At 36.1% G+C, this 24493-nt stretch overlaps 1 long non-coding RNA gene across 1 annotated transcript in view; it reads right to left on the bottom strand.

Moving 5' to 3' along the window:
* Nucleotides 1-3793: 3793 nt before the first annotated feature.
* Nucleotides 3794-24493, bottom strand: part of LOC141409678 (uncharacterized) — a 33571-nt gene continuing 12871 nt past the window's right edge. Inside the window, exon 2 of the long non-coding RNA XR_012431093.1 lies at nucleotides 3794-5130. This is a non-coding gene — a long non-coding RNA (uncharacterized lncRNA). The remainder of the gene's footprint in view (nucleotides 5131-24493) is intronic.

Here is a 24493-nt window from a genome sequence, read left to right as displayed (position 1 = left end):
TAGGATCTTGGTGTACGGGTGAATTGTTGTGCTTGGTTTCACAGGCATATATATTATTAGCAGGATAATTTTGTTTTTGTAGTTTGGGCTGTGATCCAGTAGACGGTACTTAAGACTAATGGCTTATGGGTACACTAATACCCAACTATACCACTTTGTGTATTTCATTCAGTTTGCAGACGTGCTTTGTGGTTGAGGGGAGCTACATTACTCCCTCACCAGGTCTGCTTATGGCCCATGGGGGTGCCCCCTTCAATCACTGGCACCATGTCCACATTTCTTTTGTTAGGTGCTCTGGGCCATGGGGCTCCCTTAGGGAAAGGTTGCAGCAGGGAGGTATGCCAGTGTTTCTGCAATGGTTCTTCAGAAGGAAGCTCACCCAACTTCCACCCTGGCCCAAGAACCAGTGCATCTCACCCGTTGCAGTACTTTTAAGATGGGGGCTCCTTCCCTGCTCAGGTGCAGGCTACAGAGCTTGGCTCATTCTCCCCAGATTTGTGGTGCATCCCTGGGGGCATCCCATGGCTCAGGGTTGGATTCTGGCTGTGCTGAGGGATCTGATGTGCTCTTGGGTTAACAGGAAAGTATTCATGTGGAACAATGCACTCAGGCTGAACTGCAGAGGCTTCACTATGCACTTGTTTCTGCAGAACAGTTAGGCATGGACCCTATGGGGTCCAGTGGGCAGGAGGGGCCAGTGGGCAGGAGGGCTTATGGAATAGATGTGCTGTAGTTCCTCAGGGAAACCAGCCCTGCTCTTTCTTAGCTCGGAGGTCAGCTAAGACCAGTGCCTCCTGGAGGTGCATGGAGATCCCTGGGGCGTGGACATCTATGGCTGCTTTCTGCTGGAGCTGCCCAGTGAACAAAAGCTCCTAGGCTCCATGCTGTCTGAAGGCTTCTCTGCCTGCTCCCTGGGAAGATCCTCTAGATAACTTATAAGTCCATGGGTGATGTGGGGTCCCCTGTAGCAAGGATCCCAGAGGTTCATGACAAGTGTAAGTCATCCTTCACTCACTTCTTTCCCAGGAACAATTCGGGATCAGGAGCTAGCCCTAGCATTCAGGTACCCTGCATGGGGTTCCCAGCTTCCTCCCTGTTCAGTCTCAGCTTCAGCATCACCTCTTCCTTGAGTTTAGGCATTTTCTCTCTGAAGACATTCCCAAATTATGGTGGTTTACTTGATAATTTGGTCTCTCTGAGTGGGAGCAGTGCCTCCTGGCTGCATCTAATCAGCCATCTTGTTCCCCCTTCCCCATGTTCTGCACTTCCAAAGATGTCTACAATGATCAACATTATCCAATAAATTGACTGAGCAATCATGCAATATAAGTATTTTGTAAAAGTGGAGAAAAGTGCCGAATGTGTTATACATTAATTTGAGTAATACAATAATATCAGATTCCATTTGTAGACAATTATTTTGGTAATATTTAATATGACCAAAGATAAGAGAAATAGCATCAATGATAATACTTTATTATTTCTTAGTACAATAATATTTTAGACTTGTGGTTTGTTCTCTCCTCTCCGTATATATATGGATATATAGATAGATACAGATATTTTATTTTGTGTTGCCAAAATAATCAGTCTGCTTAACTTATTTTTTCCCAATATTCTTACATTTCACCTAACAGACTTGCACTTCTTTAAATTTGCATTTCCTTCTTATTCTTTTTTAGTCTTTCCCCAATTTGCTCTTCTTCTATTTTTAACATATTTGATTTCTTTTTTTAAATTCTAGAAATTACTTTTTTAAAAATCTGAATACAAATCTCTTTGTCCTCTGCTATTTTCCACTATTCAGTCTGTAAGAACTACTCATTTCCACCATATGGAGAGCTGAACTACTCCAATGTCCCTATTCTCAACCTGGTGTCTGTAAGGCCAGTGAACAATAGCAAATTCAAAACATCTTTCCAGAGCACACATCGGGACCAAGAATGAGCATCTTAAAATGTATAGTACAACAAATTATGACATATAGATATGAATAGAGTGAGTATTGAAGGTGATCAGTGATCAGATTGTTTTTGTGTGTGTTACGTATGAGTGTGTGTGTGGGTACATGCATGTGCATGTGTGCCATTTTAATTTTAATTTAACAAGGAATCAATTAAAATTGGTGGGTGGAGGCTAGTTATTTATTCAAAGTATATCAAGATAGAGACAAGTAAATATATATAGTGAAAGATAAAACATCTATCTATATAGATGTAGGAATGCAAATAAACAGTATGAAAACACAAATGGCAAATCAACTTCCTTAACTTCCTTAATGTTTATAGCCTATATCATTCTGCTTGTGAGTTTTAAATTTCATCATTGATTTAATGAAAGGCAAAGAAGAAACTACAAGGCAGGGTTAGAAAGCAGACCACACTGGGGATTCAGAAACTATGAACTATGGACTATCTGAACCAAGTTAAGAGATTTGGTGGAAGATATTTTTATCTACAGGGGGATGATTAAAGACGCTTAACAAATCTGAAATATATGACCACAGGCTCTTTGCCAGCTCTTTTCCAGCTTGTTCTAGACCAGACAAAGAACTTCATTTAAAGTACAGCATGAGAAATGATTCTGATGAAAGGATTTGTTAAATGCTATTACAGAAGTCAAGTACAAGGTCCTCAAAGTCATTAATCATAGAATTTAGATTTACTCATTCATGGTTGTGTCTGCTTAGTCCTCCTTGTAACTTAGGTTTATTCCATTTTAGTGATTGTATGTGGTTTGCTTTAGAAAAAATTGCCTTAATGATCCAACTGGACCAAAATAATATGATCATCTTTAAAAGTCATTAAAGTGACTTTCAAAATCTAAAAGTGAATGAATCAGTGATCATAAGGACATTCAAATATGGCGTCTCAGGCCTCATCAAATCCATTGATATGATATTTTTCTCTAAAACGGTAATATTTAGGCCAAAATGGTTCAAGCTATTTTGATCATTTATTTTTTTATCTGCTCTGGGACCCTGGGCCCAGTGTCTTACTGAGTAAAAATCAATTGCTAGTAATTATACTAAATTAAGTACACAATATTGGAAATCAGAAAACAACCTGATCCTTGAGCCAATCTTCAATATACTTATGGTGCTGAGTCTTACTTTCCTTAGCTGTAAAATAAGAGGATTGGACTAGATTCCTACAAGTGGTTGCTCCCATGTTAAATGCTTTAATCCTAGGAATCTTCTGTATTTAAAAATCCAAAAGAGCTGTATTAAAGGATAGTGTGACAATGTGAATATGGACATTGTAGAGAGTTTTAGACAAGTCTTAAATGTTTACAATATAGTCATCCTGCTACATAAAAGTTTGTCTCCCAGAAGATATTTCTAAATCATTATTTGGCCTGCCTTGGCTCTGGGATAGACCAAACAAACATCATGCATGAATTGTGCATGCGTGTAAAGCACACAGAAACATGTTATTAGAAAGTAGTCTTTAACCTAAATAGAAAATCAGTAAAGTAGCATTTTAAATTATCTTATAGCCTGATGAAAATTCAATTAGAACATGACACAGAAACATTTAGGAAATGAAGAAGTTTTCTAAGTGCCTTAAAAAAGGAAAGTGAGATTGACTCTTCCTATGTTCAAGAAGTATTTGAGAGAGTTATGCGAAATGGAAGAGGCCTCAGATGTGAATTAGCTATTGATATACTAGAGTGTTTGTCTTTGAGATGTTTTTCCCCAGTAATAGTACCTAGATTGCTTAAAGAAATTACCAACACACTTAAAATCTTACAAATTCACTAGATGAGTAGAATAGAATAAAAGACCAATGAATCATGCTTTTAATAAATTTATTTCAACTTTGTCATCATTTTCTACTTCACACTTCTTTTTTCCACATATATTTTATAGCGAAAACACACAATTTTTCCATGTGAGTGAGAATTTGAGTTATAGCCACAATATTATTGTTGAAGTTTGTTTAGTTTCAAAGTGTTTCCAATAAAATGACTCTGGTAGTATGTTACAATATTGTGAAAGAAGAAGAATAATGATCATTAAAAACAGAGTAATGAACAAAACCAGAAGCCACAAAGAAGTCTTTCCAAGAGAGCATTTCCAACATTGTATTTAAGGATGAATATATTCTTATATTTCCTTATATGGAGAATAATATATATGACATTCTGGAAGAAGAATAAAATAACTAAAGAGAGAGAGAGAGAGAGAGAGAGAGAGAGAGAGAGAGAGAACAAACCAAACACAGAATGTAATTATTTTTGTTACTGTTCAAATTATTATGATGGGAGTTTCACAATAATATTTAACAAGCCCAAGCTTCAGACTTCATCACATCTGGGTTCAAAACCTGAGCCCTAGGAGCTTGGTCAAAAGCCTCAATCTCTGTGAGTCTGTTTGCTCATCTATAATATGTGGATGGCAGTTCTGAATTTGCATTACAATTAAGTGAACTCACAAAACCAAATCAGTTCCTCTTAAGTGAGAAAAAGTGGCAAACTTTGTTGTTACTATTTTAATATTTATTATGAATATTTTTACTTATTACCTTTTTCAATATCTATAATTAGAAAATAAAAATATTTCCATTTCAAAGCATTCAATAATAGCTCTGTGAGCTTATAAAATGCTTCCTTGAGTTTCTTTTGGTTTGGTAAACATTTGTTTTTAACCTTCATTGAGATTGCTCTGGTTTTCAATATGATAAAGTGTAGGTCTCTATTTTAAACATCTTTGCTGAGAAGATATGTAGCTATGTGATTTGCAAAACGCACAGCTTGTAGGTCTTGTAACTTTAAAACATTTCCCTTCTCTCTGCATGCAGCCCTTCACGTCTCCGTTTCTTGGTCACCAGTTGAGTACAAACTCTCTCATTTTAAAATGTTATCTATGTAAATTCGTCTGCCACAGCTGGACAAGATGCATTCAAGAGTTTTTCTGTTTCCTGTGTGGTGAAGCAGCTTTCCCCTAACGACTATTTCCCATCAGTACCACAAAGACCTACCTTCTAAACCACTGTTTCAACGGTTTCTTACCACTTCCACCTTTCTATAGAACGTTTCATTTGGAAGGAGGGTCACAAATACTTGTTCACTGGGCTGTTTAGACTGATAACATCTCTTGGGACTTGAACATTGATGCACAATTCTCATCTGGAAAAAAAATTCAACTGTCAAACATTGGCAAATAATACCAGAAATGAAAACAAACTCTTTTCTGTCTCAGTGTCACCATAAAATAATTTGCTTTGCTCTCTTAGAAAATAAAATTCTTTACCTTTTTTCTAAAAATCAAAGTAAAGACATTTCCTTATTTATCTCTTTTGCTTACTTACAAAAATTTTTAATATATTTGGATTCTAAGCATGTGTTTTACTGATAAATTCATTACATTTTTAGTAAAACTTTAGACCTAAGAATAGAAAATCAAATGAGATTGACAAACATGGTAACATAGACTTATTTTTTTTAATAAGGAATGAGAGAATTCTAGTACTTTATTCTAATAAAATAATGTCAAGACTTTTCTTTACATGTTCAAGATTTTTCATCTAAAAAAAGACCCATGTTAATTATTAACTGCAGAAACAAATTACAAGTGTTATGTTTACCTTTCTTATACAGAAATAATAATATAGTCTTCATAGTCTTTAAAATAATATAGTCTTTAAAAATCATAATTATTTTACCTGCTCATTTGTAAAATACTAAATGTATTTGAATTATTTTTCATAAATTAAGGAATTATAAAAGTTTAACTGTCATTTGTACATTATATCTTGATCTTTTCATTCATTTTTATTTTCTGGATTTATGGTCTTTGTTCTTATGGTTTTCATTGTATTGTATGTTTCCAAGATATTTTCAAATAGAGTTTTAACTGAGTGATGCTAGATTAGAACATTTTCTAGTTCAAAATATTTGATGATTCAAAATTATGTTACGGCTCAATATTACCCCTGCCCTCAATAAGCACACACTGATAAGCAACGACGTGTGTGGAATAAAAATGACAAGAAAGTGTGGCTGTGCCATAGCAAAAGGCAGAACTGAGAGCTAACGTTTATTACTTCTCTAAGCACCAGAAAGTGTGTACTAAAGAATACTAGGTTTTTAGACTATGAATAGGTGTTCCACATACAACTACAGACATGCCAATATCTACTGGAGTAAGATGGATAATTCTTGCTGAAATAAAGTTAAGTTGGTATCTTTACACAGGTCTTCTCATAGACTTTGATGTGTTAACACTGTGAATGTCCCAGAGGAGGATATGGTGCAGATCTCTTGAAGCACCTCCTAAAACTACGAAACACCCTTCGGCCCTATTAATATGTAAAACAAATATTGGCAAATTATTGATTAAGAATCTGCTTATGCTGTTTTTCTGTACATTTAAGTAACCACAAATTGTGTTTTTTCTTTCACAATATGTCACTTCCTTTCCATTCTCAGTGTCCCCACCCTAGTTTGGGCTTTTACCTCTCTCTGCCCACCTCTAGTTTCTCTTCTTGTTCCATCCTATGAATTTCATCATATTAATCTTCTTAATGCAGCTCTAACAAGAACACAAATTTCTTTGAATATTTGCCACAGCTTCCTTTATGAAGAGCAAAAATCTTTAAAAATGTAATCTGATATGCAGGGGTATCTATAATGCAATCCCAACCAACTTTCTAACATTTATTTTCAAATGACAGTGTTTCTTGGCCCACTTGTTTGATGAATTGACCTGGTCACCAGTCATGTCAGAAATTTCTTTTCTCTGATCTTTTGATCACATTAGTCCTTTGTCTGGAATATGCTCAACCAGCTTGTTCCTATTGAGATCCAGTGTAGTCCATTCCTTGGTTCAAATTGAAATGAAATTTCCAGCATGGAACTCTCAGATCCTTCCAACAGGACACAGCCTTCCCCTCATCTGAAACTCCATAAAAGTTTCTTAGAAAACTTTTGAGGTATGTATCACATCTGTGTGTAGTTGCCTCAGTTGCCTGTCTAAAGTGTAAAATGGTTTGAGATAGGAGATAGAACATCGGGGAGAGATTTCTGCTAGGAAGTCCATAGCTTTAGGCAGTGGTCAGTTTATATAAGAAGCGAGTGCAGGGGCAATCATCTGATGAGTTTATTATTCTGATAAAGTAAACGCTAAAACATTTCAGAATCACTTCTTTAAGAGAACAGCTATAAGACACTCATATTATCTTCAGCAAAACAGCTATTATTTTATATACTTTATTGAATATACCAAATTTAGACTGTGTTTTTCAAATATTTTATGTACCTTCATATTTGCTTTTATTCTTTGAACAGAAGATAGAAAAAAAATTCCTAGTCCAAAAGAGTACATCTTCTTTGCCTGCTTTTACTAGTGCTATTGCAGTCCTTCAAGACCCTAAACCATGCTAGCCCCAGATAGGTATGTTAACCTTAAAGACAGCTTCTAGGAAATGCTTGAGTGCATCACATCTAAAAATCTCTATTTATGAGCATTAGACATTATTGTGGTTTTTAAATTTCCCTAAGACAAAAATAAACTAAAATATTTTAAGTAGAAAATAAATAAATACATATAAATAATTTTACATTAAAGCAATTAAGAAAGTTTCTCCCTAAGAGAGCAGTAATTTCAGGGCAACTATGGAGCCCTATCAGGACTGAAAGACCATCTTACATCTAGGATAATCTGGTCATTAGAGTTGTGGAGGGGAACTCACAGACACGAATCAATATTTCTAATATGTAATACTTTATGCTGTAGACCAAATCTTTACAACAATTCTGTTCTCTTCCAAAGAGCAGTTGGGACACAGATCCTGAGTTATACTTGAGGAACCTTCAGCAAGAGCATTACGATAGATTCCCAACAACTAGAATCCTTTCTTGGAATTCATAATGAAAAGAAAAGACCTGCTTTTAAACCTTTCTCTCAGCTTTTACCTTAGGTTCACAATAGACATGATTTTAATGGAACTAATGTGTCCATATCCAAGGTTCTTCTCCCATCCTTAATTCAAAGCAATTTTGATAAAAGTAAAGGTGAGTTAGCTATATGGATTTGAGCTCATATAAGTGAACGCTGACTTCAGAGCTACAATTTACATGTAGTAAGGCTTTATTACTTCTGGTCTATCTACTGTCATGTAACTGACAGGTGATAGGTTAATATATGTAGAACACACACGTGTGTATTTGATATACTTCCTGCTAATGCGCATGCAGATTATTTAGACATCTGGAATCAATTTAACAATTGTGTGAACTTTACGTAAATAGCCATTATCCAACTTAGTGATTTTAGTGGTTGCAGTTGCCAGGGTTGTCAGTGGTCCTGGCATAGGAAATTTGAATTGAAGAAGATTACTTCCCTTTGGGCTCTTTCACTAGAAGAGCAGTTTGAATCAAAGAGAAAAATACCTGCTCAAACTCATTATCAAAACTGGATAATGGTAAATGGCAGCCTGTGGGAAATCTAAAGACAATTTAATTTATTTCTCTAATGAAGGGACCAGCATTATTATTTAAAATTAGTCCCTTATCTTACTTATACCTATTCTCTAGGCAAATATTTTAGAATGGATTGTAATTCATTTCTTTTTAAATTTATACTATTTGTCACTTACTATTGCTGCCCTGAGTGACTTGTACAATATAAATGATTTGGAGGTAAAACCAAGGAATGATATGGTTTAGGCAGGCTTCTAATTTGATAAAAATAATCCTTTGATGTCTAAAATTTTTTTTATACTATGCTGACCAAAAAGAGTGTGGGAAAATATTGCCTCTTTGTTTATTTATCCCTAATCAATTATAGAAAGTTATCAAACAGGCTTGACTATTTCATTTTTGGACAATTAAATGTCACTTAATCTCTATGTTTTTTAAAGATAGCCAAGAAGAAAAAGAACAGTGCTAAAAATAAGTGAGTTAAAATTCAGATGGAATTTTGATTTTAAATAATGAATAAACATTAATTTTAAAATTTAGAAAGTCCAAATAATTTAGGGGGAAGATAACATTGAGTCTCAACAAATGATATTTTACTCAGCCAGCAAAAGCAACTATAAATGTAGAAATTGTAAATATCATTAGACTTCTGCAAGGATAATCATTAAGCAGAAATCTACCGATTACTAAACAATTTATTCCACTTGGGTTCTATAAAAATTTATCCAAATTGTGGATTTTTAAAAAAATTTCAGATCCAGTTATACTACCCTATTATATAACAACAAATTTCTTGCTTAAAGATAAAGGTAACACCAAGAAAAGACCTCTAACTTTACAAATTATTTAAATATTATTATTTAATGACCTTCTTTTTTCATGCAAAATTATTTTCTTAATTATATCTTTAGATAACATTCTCCCAGAATGAACTCCTAGTATTGTTTATGCCATCTTTCAAAATAGAAATCCAAATTATAGCCTTCTTTTGCTATTTCTCAAATACAGCTATCAGCTTTCAAACAAATTGTTGCCCAGGATTCTCAGTCTACCAAACTGTGAGATAAATGGGGCTGGCAGTGGTGGATCACAGTTGTAATTCAGGTAGTTTGGGAGGCAGAGGTGGGAGGTTCACTTGAGCCCAAAGTTCGAGAGCAGCCTGGGCAACATAGTCAGATTCCTGTCTCTACAAAAAACTTAAAAAATTAACTGCATATGGTGGTGTGCACCTGTAGTCTGAGCTACTAAAGAGGCTGAAGCAGAATGATTGCTTCAGTCCAGGAGTTCAAGAAGGCAGTGAGCTGTGATCACACCGCTATACTCCAGCCTGGACAACAGAGTGAGATCCCATCTCTATTTTAGAGAGAGAGAGAGAGAGAGAGAGAGAATTTTATGCATATATAAACTATTGAAACCTAGTGGAGAAAAGGAATAAGCAAGGAATACATCCTTTTTTAAGTCCTTAGTAGTCTCTCACTAAACGTGTTAGTTCATAGTTTGGAACCGCCTTTGGTGCAAATCATCCCTTTAATTTTAGATTCCAGTCTTTAGTATTTTCTTAAAGCATATGCCACAACATACTACCAAAATTAGAATGCAGAACAACAGTGAAGAACAAATAAATTTCAATTTAAAATAGTGTAAAAAAATATATTATCCTAGGTCTTATTTTAATTCTAATTTATTTGATGTAGCTATTGTATTAGATGAAATGGACTAAAAGAATATAAAGTGATATATTCATCTATACATGATAGCATAGATTCATTTTTAGGTTCTAGCAAGTAGCTTAACAAAGCTACTACTTTTGTTGCAATAATTAATATTTTAAAATGAGGAGAAAGTCTTTGTTGCTTAAGTTGACATACACTTCATACCTAACGTGCAAGTAACATGCAGCATTGCTCAGAATTAGCCTTTCTACATATAAAGTAAAAATAACGACCGATATTAGTGAATGTTACCTATGTGGCAGTCAATTTATATATTTGATAATTTATCATTTAGAGAAAAACCGAGGCTAGAGGAAACTAGCTTGAATATAGGTCAGACTTTTTACATTAGACTCAACCCTGCTTGCTCCATGTATTTAGATGACAAATTGAGCAAAAGGAGGAGGCTTCTCTCAGATGAAGGTGGTAGCCAAGGGGCTCTTGCCACCCACAGCGCTGAGAAGATCAATACATGGCACTCATAGACCCATTTGCAGTGAACCAGCAGGGAATGTGGCCTACAGTACATTAATCTCTATTCTTCAACACAGTAGTCACATTTTAGACATTTGTCAGAGAGTTCAACCATAAAATGACCCACTTGAGATATCTAACACTTCAAAGATGCAGTCTAAAAATGGACCTATTTCTCATTTTGAAATTATCAAAGCTTTAGTCCTGTTTTAAGATTGAGCTTTCATTCATTTAATTTCTTTTCAGGCCCACTCTGAAGCACGGTGCTGAACCTAAGAACACTTTCAATCTAGATATGTAATGGGCATTCCTTCAACACATTAATCCTGGATTTATTTATAGTGCTTCTGCTATGTGCCAGGCATGGCTTTAAAGTTATAGAAGAAAATAAAGCAAGTCCCTGACCTCAGGAAGCTACATTCCAGTGACAGACACCTGTTTCTCTTTCCATGTAGGCACTTGATTTTCTCTAATAAACCAATACGCATGATGAAGCACACATAACAGAACAATATTACAAAATATTAAGCAGGCTTTGCTACCCACCCATCCTATCTACCCCTGCAACACACACACATTTTCTTTCAAAGCAGTGATGCTCCCCTTCCCCACTCCTTTGAGACTACAGGGCTTGACACTCCCATTGCTCCAAGGGAGAGGTATTATGACAGAGCCAGAAAATCATGATGTCAGAAAACTTTTGGCTTTATGAAAACATGAATGTCCAAGGTTTAAGAGAGAAGAGCTAGAAAAGTGCAAAGCATTTTCCTCTGCTCTAAATGGAGATGAGATTAAAATTTTAAAAAAGGATAAATGAAAAACCACCTCTGAAAACTTGGAGAGAAAGAGAATGGGAAAAGAAAACAAGAAAATCAGACTTAGGTGAGGGTCTCTTGGAAGAGCTAAGGCCTCAGTTCCAGGAGATGAATGGTAGAATGCCGGGAGAGAGCTAAGGAATTCAAAGCAGAAAAGACCTTGCCATCTTCTGAAAGGGAAGAGATATGTGAGAAAAGTTGTAGATAATCCTGAACCATGGTAATAGTTGACATGAAGTATAAGCATACTGAATCCAGATGAAACCTGATCCAGCTCCCTGGTTTCTCATTTTGCAGAGTGCGCATTTTGCAGAGCATCTCAAAATGACTTCTGCCTTTTAAAGGGTGAGAAATGTAGGGAGAGAGAAATTAGGCTGAGCAAACAGAGAATGTGTGGGCTGATGGCAACTTGGACAACTCCGTGAGGCAGAAAGGGCCAGCAGAGAGTGATACACCCTGTGGACACCAACAGACATTTGGTGTCCAAGGACTCAGTGTTCTCTCACCCATCTCTCAACAACTTTAGGACTCAATATCCCTAAATTAGATGCATTCAAGGGAGAAGAGTTTTAAGGAAAATCTGAAATGACTGAGTTTAAACCTTTATTTCTTAAACTTACTCAAAATTGGTGACTATTACATCTTCTGATATGAATCACATAAGGTCTTTAAAGAGAGATTTGTTTGAATTATATACAAATGTAAAAATTATATTTTTATACCTAAATGCTCCATGAAATATATTGTGCATGTTACAAATATAAAGCAGGGGGCACTGCATATAATATTATCATTAAAGTTGAAGTTTAGATGACAGAGTCAAAAGGCATTCATCAATATTTATGCTTTGCTTTTCAAATGAACTCAACTATCCTCTTATTTCACTGACAAAAATCAGTGTGAGTTATTAGTCTTATTTCAACATGGTAGCATTAAAAATATTGGCTTCCTGCATGGTTCATAATAATACTTTCAATTTCAATTTCAATACTTCACTTAGGAAAAGGTGGATAAAAACTTTTCTTATGTCAACTCATTACTCTTTGAGAGTTTTAATTAATAAAATATTTCCAACTAATATTTTTATAAAAGATCTAAAATGATTCTCCTTGTGAACAAAGGACACTTTAGGAAAATACAATAAAATTCCCACTTTATTTTTAGTGTCTTTTTTGATCTACTTACTAACATCATGTAGAAATAAGATATTACTTATTAATAAAATAAATTATGCTTTGAAATAAAATTCTTTCACAGATTTAACACAGGCCTGTGACTATAATGGGGTAACTCATAGATCTCTAGATACCCAGGCAGGGTTAACTGAGAAACATTCAAACAAAATTTCTGCCACAGATTGCTTATACAACCAAACAGTGGAAAGAATAAAAGTGCTTCTGGGGTTTATATCTTTTGGCTCAATGGGTAACATATTTAGGTACTAAACAAAGAAATGCAATTCTTTGTGTTTTTTTTTTTTTTTTAAAGGCACTGGATCATTTTAGATTAACAAAAGCAAAGAGGATTAATGCTGCTTTTAATCAGAAAGAAATTTCAGCTTTACCAGACTTTCTTTATTACAGAAAATTCAGACCACTTCAGACAGAACCAAACATGATTACAAATAAATCACTCCTTTTCTTCATGGCTATTTACTAATGTGTTGTATCAAACAAATAAACAAACACACACATAAATTAAATGTTTACTTCCTCTAGGTGAAAAAATCTCAATATCAGTTTTAACAAATATTCTATTTCTGTCATGATTTCCAGATTTTCACTCAGAGAGTCCTATGATTAATGTTCTTTAGTTTGTGAAGGTGCTGCCCAGCACTGGATAGGCCATTAAAGAAGTGCTCTGATCATTGCAGAACAAAATGCAACAAAAGCCTATCTCAGTCTGAATGCCTCCTGTCCACTGATGCAATTTAAGACTGAATTAGCTTTTTATGAAGTCAAATCACATTTTAGAGATGTATTATTGCCAAAAAACCAGTGTCTCTTTCACCTGTCTGCCTTGTCCATCCTGCACTAATGCAAACAATTTCTGTTTGTTTGTTTTGGACTAGATATAGGACTCCACATTGATAAGCATAGTTTTTATTATCTATTTAGAATTTAGCAAATTAAAAATCAATTTGGAGGCATAATATGGAGGCTATCTAAGGATAGTATTGAGAGAGAAGAACCGAGGCATAGTCACATAACACTGGAAAAACGAGCCAGAATTCAATCCTGGCTCTGTTACAAGCAAGCTCAGTGGCCCTATGTCAATCATTTCACCTCTCTGGGCATTGGTTTCCTCATCTATACAATCAGTGGTTTGAAACTGTGTGATCTTAGCTTCAGTATAATTCTAAGATGGTATTCTTCTCTAAGTTTTACCTTATTAATTTTGTACTATGACTAATGATATGGTTTGGCTCTGTGTCCCTACCCAGATCTCATCTTGAATTGTACTCCCACAATTCCCACATGTTATGGGAAGGACCCAGTGAGAGAGAATTTGAATCATGTGGGCGATTTCCCCCATACCACTCTTTGTAGTGAATAAGTCTTATGAGATATGATGGTTTTATCAGGGGTTTTCTCTCTTACATCATTGTCATTTCCTCTTGCCACCACCATGGAAGAAGTGCCTTTCACCTCCCACCATGATTCTGAGGCCTCCCCAGTCATATGGAACTGTAAGTCCATTTAAACCTCTTTTCCTTCCCAGTCTCAGGTATGTATTTATCAGCAGCATGAAAACAGACTAATAAAGTAAATTGGTACCAGTCATGGGGTGTTGCTGAAAAGATACCCAAAAATGTGGAAGCAACTTTGGAACTGGGTAACAGGCAGAAGTTGGAACAGTTTGGAGGGTTCAGAAGAAGACAGAAATATGTGGGAAAGTTTGGAACTTCCTAGAGACTTGTTGAATGGCTTTGACCAAAAGCCTGATAGCGATATAGACAATAAGGTCCAGGCTGAGGTGGTCTCAAATGGAGATGAGGAACTTGTTTGGAACTGGAACAAAGGTGACTTTTGTTATGTTTTAGCAAAGAAACTGGCAGCATTTTGCCCCTGCCCTAGGGATCTGTGGAACTTTGAACTTAAGAGAGATGATTTAGGGTATCTGGTAGAAGAAATTTCTAAGCAACAAAGTATTCCAGATGTCACTTGGGTGCTGCTAAAGGCATTCAGTTTTAAAAGGGAAGCAGAGTGTAAAAATTCGGAAAATTTATAGCCTGACAATGCGATAGAAAAGAAAATCCCATTTTCTGAAGAAAAATTCAAGCTGGCTGCATGAATTTGCATAAGTAACAAGGAGACAAATGTTAATCCCCAAAACAAGGGGGAAAATGTCTCCAGAGTATGTCAGAGACCTTTGTGGCAGCCTCTCCCATCACAGACCTGGAGGCAGAGGAGGATAAAATGGTTTCATGGGAAGGGCCCAGGGTTCCCGTTCTGTGTGCAGTTTAGGAACTTGGTGCCCTGAATACAAGCCACTCCTTCTGTGGCTGAAAGGGGCTAACATAGAGTTTAGACTATGACTTCAGAGGGTGCAAGCCCCAAGCCTCAGCAACTTCCACATGTGTGGAGCCTGATGGTGCACAGAAGTCAAGAACTGGGGTTTGGGAACCTCTGCTTAGATTTCAGAAGATGTACGGAAATGCCTGGATGCCCAGGTAGAAGTTTGCTGCAGGGGTGGGGCACTCATTGAGAACCTCTGCTAGGGCAGTGCAGAAGGGAAATGTGGGGTTGAAGCCCCCACACAGAGTCCCTACTGGAGCACCACCTAGTGAAGCTGTGAGAAGAGGTCCACCATCCTTCAGACCCTAGAATGGTAGATCCACTGGCAGTTTACACTGTGCACCTGGAAAAGCCACAGACACTCAACACCAGCCCATAAAAGAAGCTGGGAGGGGGGCTGTACCCCACAAAGCCACAGAGGCAGAGCTGCCCAAGACCATAGTAACCCACCTCTTGCATCAGTGTGACCTGGGTGTGAGACCTGAAGTCAAAGGATATCATTTTGGAGCTTTAAAATTTGACTGCCCCACTGGATTTTTGGACTAGTATAGGCCGTATAACCCCTTTGTTTTGGCCAATTTCTTCCATTTGTAATGGCTGTATTTACTCAATATCTGTAACCCCAATTGTATCTAGGAAGAAATTAGCTTGCTTTTGATTTTACAGGCTCATAGGTGGAAGGGACTTGCCTTGTCTCAGATGAGACTTTGGACTGTGGACTTCTGGGTTAATGCTGAAATGAGTTAAGTCTTTGGGGGACTGTTGGGAAGGCATGATTGGTTTTGAAATGTGATGACATGAGATTTGAAGGGGCCAATGTTGGAATGATATGGTTTGCCTCTGTGTCCCCACCCAAGTCTCACCTTAAATTGTACTCCCATAATTCCCACATGTTGTGGGAGGGACCCAGTGGGAGATAATTTGAATCATGGGGGCAGTTTTCCCCATGCTATTCTCATGGTAATAAATAAGTCTCATGAGATATGATGGTTTTATCAGGGGTTTCCACTCTTGCATCTTCCTCATTTTCTCTTGCTGCACCATGTAAGAAGTGCATTTCACCCCCTGCCATGATTCTAAGGTCTCCTCAGCCATGTGAAACTGTAAGTCCAATTAAACCTCTTTTTCTTCCAAGTCTTGGGTATGTCTTTATCAGCAGTATGAAAACGGACTCATACAACTTTACTCTATTTTTAAATCTTAGCTTTTTTCATCCGACTTTGCTTTTATAAGTGTACCTTTATTTTTATCCAAGCCATTGATTAAAATGTTGAATAAGACAGTATCTAATGCATGTCACAAGAAACCTAACTCAAGGCTGACAGTGATTCAAAGCTTGGTATTCTTTAGGTGTGGTTATTCATAACTGGAATAATAACTTTATTATTCTTTCAACATTCACTCGTTTTATCTGCAGGAATATCTTGGAAAACTGATTAAATGTCTTTCAGAAATCAAGATATATTCTGACAGCTCAAGTCAGTGTGCATGTACAGATCTCTGAAAATTAACCTTGAAGGAAGCTGAGAAAGTTACACTTTATCTCAGTGTTAGATTATAGTAAATGGGTGACTCAGAAGGTACTCTATAGGAGGAAAAAATATATTTGAGATAGAGATCTTTTGCCCCCACAATCCTCCCCTTCTTCGCACACGCACACACACATACACACACACACTTCTGTTTATTCTTACTCCTGATATAGTTACAGGCAGAACACTATCAGTGAGTCAGGTTTGGTAGAGATGAAGTGACTGGGAGCAGGTGAAACTGTGTCATACACAGTGGAATCTGAGACTGGTCACACTCAAGCAACACATCATGTGTTTGTTTCTACTAATCCATGTTAGTAGAAACATGGGTTAGTAGAAACACATCATGTTAGTGAGAATCTAAGAGTAGAGAAACTCCCAAGGGCAATGCCAGATCAGGTCTCCTCAGTAGGTAAGAAGAGGCTACAGTGGCTAGAACTAGTGTAGGCACTCTGAAGTTATTTCCAGGTGGGCAAGATGCAAGATGCAAGATGCATTTTTGTAGCTGAGGTCCAGAGGAGCTGGATAATTTTAACTACTCAACAGATGAAGACAGAAATGGGATCGCATATTTCCAATTGTGTTCATCATACCTGTGATATTCTCCTGCTACACAGTCTAGCTCAATCTGTACAAGCCACGAAAACCACAGAGGGATGAAGAGGAATTTAAGGGCAGCTGCCTCAATAAGGAGTCACAATTTCTTTCCTACTGCAGAACTTCTAGCAGTTTTCAGTCCAGGAACCACTGATGGGAGGAGAGACCAACTCCTCAGGGGAAGGACCCTACATTACCATTAAAAGTGTTTAGGTAACAATTCTCCAGTCTTTCCCCAAAAGGTCTGTGGCCATTTGCTTAGGTAATTGTTCACTGGGGAAAAGGGAACACTGAAATAATTCAAGGACTGTTTCATGTAGGACTCGAGTTGACCTAGATAAACAGGGGCTGGAAGAAATACCATGGCCGCTATATTAGATTAGGTATAAATGAGGGCTGAGTAATAAATTCAGGTTCTGGAACAGGTCCAGCTCACAGTGGGTCTACTAGGACCATGGATGATCATTTTCTCGGTCTTCAATATATAATTAAAGTAAGAACACCTTATTGTTGGGAAAAATCCCACTCTGGTTCCTTGGCCTGTGAGGTAGGGGATATTGTAAAAAGAAATGCCAAATGGAAGCCTCTGAAATTACCCTTGTACTCTACAGTCAAGAGAGTAAATCCAAAATAATACCTTATTCTGGAAAAATAGCAACAATTAGTGCCATTATTAAAGACCTAAGGATCCATGGGAGGTAGTCCCGATGATATTGCCATTTATTCACCAACATAGAAAGTCAGATGGATCTTTGAGCATGAGAGTGAGCTACCATAACTCAAGTAAATTTTTGCCTTAATTGTAGATGTTGTGTCATATATGATATCTTTTCTGGAGCAGTGGATTAGTTCGTTCTTGCATTGCTTTAAAGATAAAGCTTTATTTTATCTTTAAAGCTTTATCTTTAAAGCTGCATTGCTTTAAAGATTGCTTTTTATACCTGAAACTGGGTAATTTATGAGAAAAGAAGTTTAATGGTTCACAGTTCTGCAGGCTATACAGGGAGAGCAGGCCTGTCACGTGTAAGCAGGAGCAGGAGAATGAGTGGGGAGGTACCACATACTATCAAATGACTAGATCTCACGAGAACTCACTCACTAGTAGGATTTGATCAGCTCACTATAGGAGTGTTACAGAAAGTAGATACCATGAGCAGAGATTTTGGCAGCAGCTGGGCCACCTTCTCTTTTTTATCTACTCCTATTTCAAGCTATTTGACTCTGTTAACCCAGGAGACTTTGGAACTCATGGAAAGCTGGTATAATTGGGATATGACGTCTGTTAAAATCAGAGCAAAAAGAATTGTGGCAGGGCAAACTACTAGAGTAAAGCATTATTGCCTGGGCAAAAGGAAAATAAAGAAGTAGATTGTAGGATGAGTCTAGCTTTCACAGATTTGTGGACTCATAAGCAGCAGCTTTATATCCTCTGGACCTATCCTACGATTCTTTCATTTTTTTTTTTTTTCCATAATTGCTATCTTATATTTTGGGAAACCACAAGAAGACGGGTGACATTCTTCTGACTGAATATACAAGGTGCCTCTGGCCCCTAGAATATTGAGAGGGTCAGTGATGAATGAGTTCTTCTGTCCCTAGAGGCTGAAAGAGTTCAGGGGAGCTAGGGAGTGAAGAGAATTCCTCCAGGTGCTTTGGCAAGAAACAGGCAACCCTCTAAACTGTGGGTGTTAGAACTATTCTGCTTTTCTTAGCAGTGGGATTCTAAACTCTTAGGAAACTCCAACCTCTAGATCTGAGCTGCATGAGACAAGAAGTCAGAAATAATAACCTATCTAAAATTTCCCACCAGTCAGAAAGGATGATCAGGCAGAATAATCAGGGCATATTTGCAGTGAAGCAAAACTGCTTGTGGGGAGAGATAAAAATATAAAATGTAGAATTGAGTACACTTGAGTTTTAAAAGTCTGTCTTGTGCTAAAACAATGGCAAAGCAAAATAAAACAAAAAATCATTATTTTAGGGGAAGCAATACAATAGTTGAATTGAACGAGAATGGCCAATATAAAAATCATATTAAGTAACTTAAGAGGTCAAGTACAAGTAACATTTCTAGTGACAAAGCAAAACTATAGAGAGATGGTTATCATGAGGGAAAAAATAATATGACTGAAGACTAGATTCATGAGATACAATATAAATGATAGAATTTTCAGAAGAAAAAAAAACAGAAATAGGAGAGACAATAATTGAATAAATTATTTAAGAAAATTCCCCTGACATGAAGAAAAAACTGAAGTCTGAGCAGTAAAAGGACTTTAAGAGTTCTAAATAAAGAAACAAATCTAACATTTTATCCTGGTGAAATTCCTAAAGTCAAAAGTTTTTTAAATATAGACACCTCCAAATAGAAATAAAAGTTGTCTGCAAAGTTTGTAGAGAAGGTATGTTTGGCATGGTATTTCTTATTAGTAATAGTTGACACTAAAAAGGGAGAAAGGATTTATAACTCGAGAATTCTGTAACCATCTGAGATATTATTTAAGAATTTAGAGTATGTACCACACAAATACCTTGCCTGAAAAAAATTACTTGAGAAAAGACTCGCAGCGATCAAAAGGGAATTCAAGAAATAAGAGGCAGAAGGAAGGTGGTGACCGATGTTCCTATCCGCCTATCCATTCATTCATTCGTTCACCTATTTGTTTACTCGTTCTCTCTTTTTCAATATATTTTTTCTATCTTAGTAAATAAAATCTAATAATAGGTTATTTAATGCTAAATTAAAACATCTTGAGGCTGGCCAGGTGCGGTGACTCATGCCTATAATCCCAACACTTTGGGAGGCCAAGGTGGGTGGATCATGAGGTCAAGAGATCAAGACCATCCTGGCCAATATGGTGAAACCCTGTCTCTATTAAAAATACAAAAATTAGCTGGGTGTGGTGATGTACGCCTGTAGTCTCAGCTACTCGGGAGGTTGAGGCAGGAGAATCACTTGAACCCGGGAGGCGGAGTTTACAGTGAGCCGAGATCACCGCAACTGCACTCCAGCCTGGTGACAGAGCGAGACTCTGTCTCAAAAAAATAAAAATAAAAAAATCTTGAAGCAGCCAGGTGTAGTGACTCACATCTGTAATGCCAAGACTGTGGGAGGCTGAGGTGGAAGAATCACCTGAGCCTAGCAGTTCGAGGATGAAGTGAGCTATGATCGTGCCACTGCAGTCCAGTCTGGGTGACAGAACAAGACTCTGTCTTTAAAAAAAAAAAAAAGAAAAAATCTTAAAATTGAAATGGTATCTTGCAAAGAGTGGAGGGACCTAATATAATTCTTTCTAAGGTTTTCATCTTCCTTTGTTATTGTTTTGAGGAATAAGAGAGAGATCAGAGAAAACTGAGTGTTGACTGAGCAAGACAGTCTATCTCAATTGGGAGCATAGTTGATCTTAAAATAATAGTAGAGTCATAGATATCTAATAAGGGCAAGAAAAAGGAAAACCATTAACAGAATGGAAAACCATAATTGAAAAAAAACAAACGAAAGGTAACATAAATAGTAATTTGTTCAAATAAAACAATAAGAGAAAGAAAAAAAATAAAAAACTTAAGCCAGTAATAAACATGAGATATACTGATCTCTACTCTAAATGAGAATGGCATGAATTTTGCCATTAAAGGTAGACTCTCACATAACACCAATGTACATAATGTTTACAAGTCACACTTAAAACAATTGGTAAGGAGAGTTAGAGAGTCAAGAAGTGAACAAAAGGATAAAAATAATGCAGACAAAGAAAGTAGAAAACTTAAAGTTAATACCAAAAAAGGTGTCATTTAAGGCTAAAAGAAATGCAAGAAATATGGATGGCCATGATATAATGGTAAAAGCTATTAAAAATTGCAAAGTTTCAACAGTAGTCAAATAGTAAGCATTAAATTCTGTACCAGCATGAACAAAGTCATAGCTGAAATTATAAAGAAATATTACAGAGCAGGTCTTGAGCACGGGCAAACTCTCCATCTTGATGGAGTGGAAGCTCCAACTGACTTGAAATGTTTAAGGCAGCAAAGTAAGTTATTTTAACTAGTGTACTCAGTGTCTACATACAAACATGAAATGAAAATATGTTAAGACAAATCTTATTTACACATGTCTAGTTGAAGCATGCCCAAAGAGAATGTGTCATGAAAACCTAAGAAGAAAGACCATTCATTTATGTTAAGGGCAAAATAATAGATCTCGCAAATGTATACTTTTTTTTGTCACTTCTCCCTCCTCTGGTTCAGTGCTTCTACTTCCACCCAGATGCCCAGTAAACCATCTACCTACTCAAAGAGTCAGCCTGGAACTTTCTAAATGTTGTTCTGCAAATAATCTTGTCTTCATTCTATTTACTAGAAGGGGAAATGGAAGAGGGTTGACTGACTCCATTTAGAGCACTAATTTATCTTAATTCTTATAAATAATCAGATAATATAACTGCAATTGCCTTTTTGCCTACACATAAAGCTAACCTATTCAGACTGAAGAGGCAACATTGATTCTCTTTTCCTGCTTAAGAGTTAGGCTAAAATAAAACTATCTTAATCCATTCAGTTGATTGTTTAATGTATAACATGCAATATGCTTATTGACTTTTGTTCTTAGGGAAGAAAACTCTGCAGATTAAAAATGGGGAAGAAAACCAAAATGATTTATCTGCAACACACAATTGACTAAGGGATACACATATATACAGAGAAAGATTAAACAGCTTCTATTATAGCTAATCTATGAGACAGCGTGTTTATGTCAAATAAACTTATTTACCTTCATGTTAACTTTTAAAATCATACTTAAAGTCTATCCCCAATTTCCATGTGCCTGAGAGAAATAATGGGAAGAAAATAGTACTTGCTATATTAACAATAAATTATAAATTGTACTTAAATTTATCAATTATAAATTTTACTTAAAAATTTTGAAGTGATATAAAAAGCACAGCATGAAAACAATTCATGTCATTATGTATGTTTCTGAGATACTCATTTGTTATTTGTCAAAACTTTTAAGTGGAAGAGAAAAATATAACAGATTTTTCAAGGGGGAGGAAAAAATGAATTTTTACATGGGTCAGAATATACACGAACTGAAAGTAAAAATTAAACCAGATTCCCATTATCTTCACTTACATTATAATTCTTCATAGTTATATTTTCTAGAGAAAATAAAGGAAAAGTAGTTGGTAATAAAATGCTCAAGATGTATACTTTTTCCATTATTGCAAGACGCCAAGTGGTCAAGGGCAAGGATGTTGTTCTGAGTGGCAGGAGTTGTGAATTGCATTCCCTTTTCCATTGCCAACTTGCCAAGTTGTCTTGGGTCAGCAAATTTATCTAACTAAGCCTCAGTTTCTTCAACTGTTAAATGATAGGGTTAGAATAGAGAAAAACTATAGTTCATTTCAGTCCTAAAATAATTATGGTTATGATGTCATAGCTAAGTAGAGACATTGGGGCAGCCTTTAATTATTGGTGGTGTTACTAGTGCTCAAGCCATATGGAACTTCTTTAACCTTGGCTATATCCATGATAGAACAATAGCTTGCCACTTAAAAGAAAAACTCTCCAAAATATTTCTCATGCTTGCTATTCAAGTTTATTTCCAAAGTTAACCGAAAATCATTTTCCATAATATTATTATTAACAAACTGTACATTGTCTTTAAGGAATAGTAATAAAGGTGACGCCAAATGAGAAAGAGATCCCCAAAGGGAAGATTCTTCCCAAATATTACCATAAGAGTTGGATCATAAAATGGTTAGAAGTGGAAATTATACATATATAGTTTGAGCTTTTGAAAATTGAAGTCCGACAGTGTTTTTATTTTAATTTGGTGAAAAATGATAGTAGAAACTTAATGAGACATGTAGTCCTCCTCTTTGATTAAAAATATGCCAGATATTAGAACGACAAGCACAAATCCTTCCATTCATCTTTCACTTTCTTGTTTTCTAAGAAGAGAATGCAAACAACATGGATTTTTTTCCCCCCTGGTCCTTCTCTTATGTAGTACACGTAAGAATCTGGTGCTATCTAACTATTCCCTCAGCTTAAGCAATAATAATAATGAACATTTGTTGAGTGCTTATAATGTAAGTTCTAGCCTAAGTACCACACAAGTGTTATTTAATTTATTCCTTATAACAATCTAGAAGGTAGATATCATTATAACCTTCCATTCATAGATGAGGAAACCAAAGGTCAGAGAGGGCCCAGTGTTGCACAGATAGAAAGCACTGTGGCAGGCCACCTGGCTTCAGAGCATGCATGCTTAGCCACAACAGAATACTTCCTCTCCACCCTGCAGCACACATGGAAATAAAGACGTAAAAAACGTAAATGAAGTTCATTTGAATTATATGGATCCTTATTGGTAAGTTCTGAATAAAATTCTGGTGGCAAACTCCTTAAAGTTCCAACTCCAAGCACAGAGATGTTCATGGAAGGTTTTATATAACATGTGTAGAACCTGTCCATGGCCGGGTTTTCTTTTGTTCAGTTTTGGGTCTCAGCACCTAGAAGACTACCTGGCATAGGGTGAGTAAACTCTGTGCATTTATTCTATAAATTAATATTTTAACATAGCATTGGAATGCAAGTTTTAATCTGAATAAATCTATATTTTAGAACTGTTTTGTATACCCGTTTAACTTGACACTTTTGAAGCGTCTCACTGTAATTCAAGTGGTATGTACTGAATTAACTCTGTTTTTCAAACTTTGTGAGGAGAAACAAAATTATTAGATATTGTTAACAATTATAACAAATCCAGTTTGTTCATCATTTGATCTTCTTTTCAATAAAGCTTTTCATGTTTTATTTGAGGAGAAAAGAAGAATGCCAAAACCCATGTGGGTTCCGTCTTTGGTCTAACATGTATTTTTCTAAAATAACAAATGTAACTGAGAAGCTTGCCTGGGTGGTATAAAAGAGTCAGTTAATTGGTAGTCAGCCTTTCTTTTTATAGTTGACTATAAGTCTAAACGCTGATTTAGGAGAAAGATACGTTTTTACTAAAGAAAGCTGTATATGCTATATTAAAAGTGTGATGACTTTGCTTTTTCAAAGAATCCATAAGCCCCACCCATCTCCTCTGAAAAGTTCAGACTGCCACGTGGCTTTCTAGCGTACAAAACTTTTGCTTTCCTGCTATATCTCTTTCCTAAATCAACATTCACACATTGACCCAAACAGATTGGTCTAGCTTGTACATTAGTGACAGCAACCTGTCATTTTCTGTCTTAGAATATTGTAACTTCATTCATTCTTATAGATTTTCTTCCCTTACCCCAGAATTTTTTCTAAAAGCCCATATTTTCAGATTTTTCTATTTAAAAGCCAACTTTAAAAATAAGATTTAGAGACTATATTTCCAATAATGTTGCAAAACAGAAGGCCCTTACAGCAGCATAAATTTAAAA

This window comes from Macaca fascicularis, chromosome 1, assembly GCF_037993035.2.
Source record: "Macaca fascicularis isolate 582-1 chromosome 1, T2T-MFA8v1.1".
Classification (NCBI taxonomy): domain Eukaryota; kingdom Metazoa; phylum Chordata; class Mammalia; order Primates; family Cercopithecidae; genus Macaca; species Macaca fascicularis.
Note: the sequence above shows the minus strand (reverse complement) of the source record. Positions and strands in the feature narration are given on the sequence as shown.